We start from the raw sequence: 5,963 nt of genomic DNA on the forward strand, positions 1-5,963 counted from the left end.
GATAGATCGAACGATATTTACCAGGCAGCAGGCCTGGTAAGCTATTCCAAAAAACAGCATGGGAGGGGGGGGGGGGTCGACCGATATTTATTTGGTATTGTAAATATTAATTTTCGTTTTCTATAAACTTGGAAAGTGACAATCCTAACACATGAAGTAAATAAATATAGAGGGAGCATGTCCTTTTTTTCTCGAATACGCTAAGTTAGCGTATCATTGCATTGATAAAAGGAGAGAAGTAAGCACAGGGGTGGGAGTCATAGCCTTGTACACACGAATGGCGAGCCTATGATCCCGAGGGGAGCAGAAGGCAGGGGGTTGCTCAGCCCCAAAGATTACATGGTGAGGTTAAAAAAAACTACTCATAGCGAACCCTCGAGCTCCTGCGGCGGCCCAGGAGCGAGCTTCATCTTTGATTGCAGCGATCAGGGAAGAGGAGGAGGGGGTAATCTTGTCGAAGATGATCACGTTCCGGTGTCGCCAAAGAGACAATGCCGTGAGAGAGGCGATGGTGGCCAGACCTCGTCTTAGCGCAACTTGGATGAGTGGGATGGCTTCGGAGAGCCAAGCAAAGTAGTCGGTGGTGCCATCCGGGGCTGCAGTTGTTGGAGAGCACCACGAAAGGATCTCATGCCAAGTGATACGCGCGAACATGCATCCCACAAGGATGTGATGGCATGTTTCGGGTTCCTGGGAGCAGAAGACGCACGCCGATTCGTGTGGCAAGCCGCACCGGGCTAGGCAGTCAGCAGACCAGCACCTATTGAGGGAAGTGAGCCAAATGAAGAATTGGACCGAAGTGAGAGCGCTGGTATGCCAGGCGAGGCGTCAAAACTCAGAGGCCGTGGAGTAAATGACACTAAAATGCACCTCCTCCTTTATAATAAATCAACGACAACTGATACGAGACGGAGGGATTACTAAATTTCTTGCCTGGAACTTCATGTATACAAACAAAAATGTAAATTTATGGTTTTTCTAGCCCATATGGAAGCTTCTAAAACCGGTCTGGACTGGTCATAGAAGCTTCCAAAACCAAGCTCACGGGAACCCATCACACTGTTTACCAGTTGCTCTAAATTAGTGATTTTGACTCATCCGGCCAGGTGCTTGCTCTCCGAACTCATCATTATCAAACATTCAAGCTCCAGCTGTGTGCGTATTTTGATCCAATCAATTATCTGAATTTGTGGGCTAGGTAGGGAACCCAGCCATAGTGCTTCTCTAGAAATAAGCATGGCAACAGAGTATTATCTGAATCACGTCTACATAAGCATGGCAACAACCATAGTGCTTCTCTAGAGCTGAACAGACACGTACGTGGACCTATCGATCAAACAAAGGAGCGAAAACAAGAGACACCGTAAGCCTGAGAAATGGGAAATGCGGCTCGATCGCGAGGCCCACGACTAGAAATGGGAAAGTTCGACCTTGTTGGATCTATCGCGGCTCGCCGGGCCACGACGATGATTGGTCGCCAATTAGCCTACCAGGGTCCATGAAAAAAATTGTATGAGACCAGCTCTCACGGATACCTATCGCCACGGTCTCTAACGGTAGGATTTATTGGCACCGTCACGGCCGTTTAATACGAAAAAGACCCTACCATCATAGTTCTTGACGATAGGCAATGCAACCCTACCGCCAAGGTATTGGGCGGTATAGTCCTCTAGCCTACACGCGCTGTCAATCTGAATAATCTATAGTAGTCTAGTAGCCTAGTAGTCAGTCACTGGTCATGCACGAGAGAGAGAGCGCACATGAGAGAGAGAGAGAGCATATAAAATTCTACTCACCTGAAACTTGTCTGTGTGCTCGCGCTCTCATGCATGCACAAAGAGCATGGTTAATAGTATCTGCTGGCTATATGGACATGCCATGTCACCAAGAGTTAGCATTATTAATTGGTCATACAATAGAGCGGGCTATAAGGTTGACTATAAATTCACTTTTTTTTTCACTTTCTCTCTATCTCTTTCCTCTCATTAAATGTTTTTACCAGTGGCGGAGCTAGCGAATTGCTAAAGCCCGGGCACATTGTAAGCTAAAGTATATTTTGGCCTTCCAAAAATCACAAGTATAACATATGTGATCTCTCACAATATGCTCAATTCTGAAATTTGAACTAACACAATTTGAATCGACACAATCAATGTTAAATTGCAGAGAATGACTCACCTAATTATCGTGTGCCGCAGTAGCCCTCTTTGACAATTTGGTGCTAGTCGCCTCTTGGTCGCGGCTTCGTGTTGCTCGAACACGTGGCAGTGCTACTGGCACGACTATTGCAGACGACGAAGAGCCATGGTGCGCCGGTGCTGGAATGAAATTTCCACAAGAGGAGCCGCTGCCTGGGCGCTTGCACTTTCGATCGTACGTGACCCTCAGCCGCCTTGCCCGACGGAGTAGTGGCCCCGTCGGCCGCCGTGCGCCAACACTCTTGCGGCTCACCGTTCATCGATGACCTTCGGCAGTCCGTCCTCCACCTCCACCAGTTGGCAGATCGTCTTCGAGAATGGAGTACCGAGCTAGGGTTTGGGCCTGTCGCGCGAGCGCCCGTTCTCATCTCCCCGAGTTCCTGGTCTCTGCTCGACAGGCAACAAATGGATCGATTCGTCTCCTGATTTTCTCGAGTTGGTTGTAGCCCACGTTAGGAAAGGGTGCATGACCTCCTGGTTGTTCTAAGAAAGTCCCACTAGACAAGAAAATGACCACGTTGGCCAAGTTATAGAGCAGTTTTCCTGTTTCCAGCATATTTTCACGAGTTTTCAGCCTATACGAGCAACATTTGCAATTCTTGCGGCTTCGGGAGCTCACGGACGTTTGGGAAAGTGGCAGCGTCGAGCCCGGGCACATGCCGAGGGTGCCCGGGCGGTAAAATCGCCCCTGGTTTACCGTCCCTGGTTTTTGCCTAAGAACACATGTATAGTCTGACTCTTGCATAAGAGCTCACTCCTTCATTTTTTTCATGTCTGTCTCCTTCATGTAGACAAAAGTGCCATGTAAGCGGACTTATAGCCCACTATTGTACTTGCTGTAAATGCATACAACACATCCATCCATCTATCTCATGCATGAACACATCGTTCAAGGCATGCAGCTCATTCATTCACCCATCCCATACATGCACCATCTGTCTCAGCTTTTAGTATTTTAAAGCAGCACACTTTCTGGAGCAGGCAACGCCGCTTTTGCCGCCGCGGGCTTTGACATTTCATTGGGACCCTACCGTCAAGCATCTTGGCGGTAGGGTATAATGGGCTATCGTCAAAGACCCTGACGATAGGGTATTTTCCACGTTAGGTGTCTGTTACGGCGCAGTCAAAGCCTACCGTTAGCGATTCTGGCGGTAGACAGTTAAACCTTACCGTCAGATACAATGGCGGTAGCAGGGACGGAGCCAGGACTTGGACATTAGGGGGGCCAAAAGCCAATGTTCACAACAGTCGTGGAACATCATGGTATGTTAAGTCCCATGATAGTGTTGATGAAAAATCTTCAGAATATATATCTAGAACTAGAAAAGAATTAATGTTACATTTATGTTAACTTAAACTAGCCCTACAACCAATCGTGTTAAACAAGTTGACTATTTTTCCTTCCAATATAGACAATCATGTAATGTTGAAGAAAATTGTCTTCATTTTGTTTCAAAAATATGCATGTCACGAATGGTTCATAGTGAAAAAGCTTGTTCAGTTGTCGTGGTTGACATTGAAAGAGTTATGACCAACTGCATTAATCTACCCGCAAAAAGAAAACTGCATTAATCTATGGTAGTTTTACTTGTGTAAAATAATCCAGTGGTCAAATCGGCAACTGAATACAAGATTTTTAGGTCTAGATAGTTGCAAACATCCAGTGAGGTATGTGCAAGTTTAGACACAAATTGAGCCCGTTCTTGACTAGAAAAGACTACAAAGATACAAAAATCAACCACTGTGCATTTATTAGTCACACCAAATAACTCATCTCGTGGATAAAAAATGCACACATGGTCAAAAGCTCTATTTTGTACGCAATACTAATTAACCAGACTAAGATCATAGTTCATGAAAAAAATTACTGGTGCTTAGTTGTACCTGCTGCCAATATCTTCAATACTAGTCATCCGATTAGCAGCCTCTAGTTGTATTCTAAATTTCTGGTGATCTAATCCGCCTGCCTCTAGTAATATCCGGACAGCGGACCGTAGATTTGTGGATGGCGCCGTCGTCGTGCCGAGCTGCCGCTCCGGCAATTTGCAAACGCCGGCATGCAGGACGGACATGGACGGAGAATCGCATGAGCGGCAGCCGGCGGCAGGGGCAAACGCCCTAAGCAGTTCGGTAGAACACACACGTAGATCAGTGAAATAGATCGGATCGATCACATTGTCCAGGTTGTCCAGAGGCAAACCATCAATCAGCCACAACTATACGTTTGTGTCTGTGGGCTATTGGGCTTTGGCCTTCTATGTTCGGTGTACTTGGTTCATTGAATAGATTTTTATATGGGCTAATGATACAATTAGGATCGGCCATTAGCGTTGTACAGTACACGTCCAGCTGAAAACGGTTGAGGGGGGCGAGCGGTTGGCAGGGGTCTAGCCCCCCCCCCCCCCTCCTCCGTCCCTGGGCGGTAGGAAAGAGAGTCAGATCCTGAAAATTTTACAAACCAGACTCAGATCTGGTTGAAGTTTTTGTAAAGGGTCAAAACATGAAATTTGGCCCCGGGTCGCAGCATACACGCGTATTTCTGGGACAAACAGCAACTAAACTCCAAGGAGAGAAGTGGCCAAGCCACTTGCTGAAGAACGGCAAACAGTACCACCATGTGCAGCTGCATGCTTTGTTTGTGGTACTGGCCCCCACCTAATCCGCAACGGGCACATGAATCAGTGATCAACCAATGGTTGCCACAATTCCACGGAATGTCATGCTGTCGTTGCAATCAATCACCGGGGCTGATCAAGCCCAAATTGCCACGTCGATGTGATTTTTCTTTTGAGATGCCAAGTGATGTGATCTGACCTTGTAAGCTCCCGTATACGTAACTTTTTCCTCTGTGCCATGATGGCTGATGTCCTTTATCTCCTCCGTAAGCTGGTGACCCCAGCATCTGTACCTTTTTTCTTTTCTTTTCGTCCTCTGGATTTTGGTCAATTATAGACCGGGCATCAATGAAATGTGACTCTTGTCTAAAGAAAAAAAAAGAGACATAGGAAAAGCATAGCTTTCAAGTGATATAAATAAATATGTCTTGGATGTCATATGCTACAAAGAAAATGCAGCAATAAAAGGTGTCTCTGTCTAAATAAATAGGAAGACATACCTAGGTTTAATTCAAAAATCGGACTATATTTTGCTTCAGTTTTTTAGATTCAAAACGGTATGCAGTGTTACACCATAATAGTCTGCAATATTTATGTATATTCCTATCGTTTGATATAAAATCGGACGGATGCAGCAGCCCACCCATCATGGTCTAATAGTACGTGCTCGAATTGTAGAGAGTAGTGTCGCTTTTAGTATGTGTGTTACCTTTGTTGGGTTCTGTTTGGAATCGCCTAGCTCACGGGTGGACAAACTCAACACGTCACTTACTTTCTTTTAGGAAAAATATTCTACTATGTACTAAAGTTGTACTAAAGCTATGACAATTAATTTGGATCGGAGAAAGTATTAAGTATTAAAAGATTGGGATCTTGTCTGCTGTTACATGGAAAACACAATTAGATGGCTCATGACGTCATTCGTAACATATTTCATCTCCTATTGCAAGCTTAGCTAAAATATGAACAACTCGATTTGCTACGCGTCTCCTCCAGGTGATTTTGCAATAATGCCAAGCATGCATCAATCCCTTAGTATCTTTCATGATTGGCCCCGCCGTAGAGAGGTTTTTTTACTTATGTCTTTAAGCACAATAATCCTAGACTCGCCGGCAAACAACGGCCTTCACGCTAACTAACCTGTCCCCCC

Source organism: Triticum dicoccoides, chromosome 6B (genome assembly GCF_002162155.2).
Source record: "Triticum dicoccoides isolate Atlit2015 ecotype Zavitan chromosome 6B, WEW_v2.0, whole genome shotgun sequence".
Lineage (NCBI taxonomy): Eukaryota > Viridiplantae > Streptophyta > Magnoliopsida > Poales > Poaceae > Triticum > Triticum dicoccoides.